At 37.4% G+C, this 1,373-nt stretch overlaps 1 pseudogene; it reads right to left on the bottom strand.

Moving 5' to 3' along the window:
* Positions 1-467: 467 nt before the first annotated feature.
* Positions 468-597, bottom strand: LOC113918987 (annotated as a pseudogene).
* Positions 598-1,373: the final 776 nt, after the last annotated feature.

Raw genomic sequence — 1,373 nt, 5'->3', positions numbered from 1 at the left:
CTGGTCTTCCCTTGTATTTCCTGAAACCCGGTCTCCTTTTCCAAGTCATCATGGTTATATTTTTATGCATTTGAATCTATATTTTTATATCCCCCTCTTATACACAAATATTAGCATATTTAAACACTCTCACATACTTTGCTTTCTTAATAATATATCATGGAACTTTTCCCATATCAGCACATAAAGAATTTTTTCCTTTTCTTTTCAGCTGAATGATATTTTTATATGGATGTTCCATATTTTATTTAAGCAGTCCCCACCCAAAAGATATTTAGCTTTTTTCAATCTTTTACTATTTTATTTTATTTATTTATTTATTTATTTTAAATAGCTGATGCTTTTTTTTTTTTTAAGATTTTATTTATTTATTTGAGAGAGAGAACAGAGGGAGTGAGAGAGGGAGAAGCAGACTCCCCACTGAGCAGGGAGCCCGATGCGGGGCTCGATCCCAGACCCTGGGATCATGACCTGAGCCGAAGGCAGACGCCTAACCGACTGAGCCACCCAGGCGCCCCAATCTTTTACTATTTTAATTAGCAATAATCACGCCTCGGATAAACCTCATTGGCTACGATACTGCCACTGCACAAAGCTAATCTTTTACTATTTTAAACAGGGTTTCAGCATTAATTTTGTGTCATTTTCATGTATGTGAGTACATCTGTAGGAAGTGGAATTGTTGGATCAAAGAATACATGATTTATAATTTCAATAAATAACATGCAATTACCCATCTTAGAAATGTAAATAATCTATAACATACAAGCAATATAATAATATTCAACCAGTGTATGAGAGTTCCTATTTACCCACAGCCATGTATTGTGCTATCAAACTTTGGTTTTCGCCAACCTGGTAAGTGAAAAATGGTGTCTTAGATGTGTGTTATTTTACATTTCTCTTATTACGAGTGAGGCCAAGCTTCTTTTCATGTATTTAAGACCAACTTGTATTTCTTCTTTTGTGACCTGGTCATATCTTTTGTCCTTACCCAGAGGAGCTCTGGGTCCTCCTTCCAGTCCAGAAGAGAGCAACTGCCAGTGGCAGGAATGGCCAAGGGCTTTTGAGAACAGAAATATCTGAAATTCAATTGTAAGTGCATTTTTTTCTATAAAATTATTGTTTTTTGGGGCGCCTGGGTGGCTCAGTCAGTTAAGTGTCTGCCTTTGGCTCAGATCATGATCCCAGGGTCCTGGGATCGACTCCTGCATCTGGCTCCCTGCTCAGAGGGAAGGCTGCTTCTTCCTCTACTCTTCCCCCCTGCTTGCTCTCTCTCTCTTGCTCACTCTCTCTCTCAAATGAATAAATAAAATCTTAAAAAAATAAAATTATTGTTTTTTTCTTAGCAGTTGCTGTTTGGAAGATTTGTC

Source organism: Zalophus californianus, chromosome 1 (genome assembly GCF_009762305.2).
Source record: "Zalophus californianus isolate mZalCal1 chromosome 1, mZalCal1.pri.v2, whole genome shotgun sequence".
Lineage (NCBI taxonomy): Eukaryota > Metazoa > Chordata > Mammalia > Carnivora > Otariidae > Zalophus > Zalophus californianus.
The sequence above is the reverse complement of the archived record's forward strand: the minus strand, read 5'-3'. Positions and strand labels throughout refer to the sequence as shown.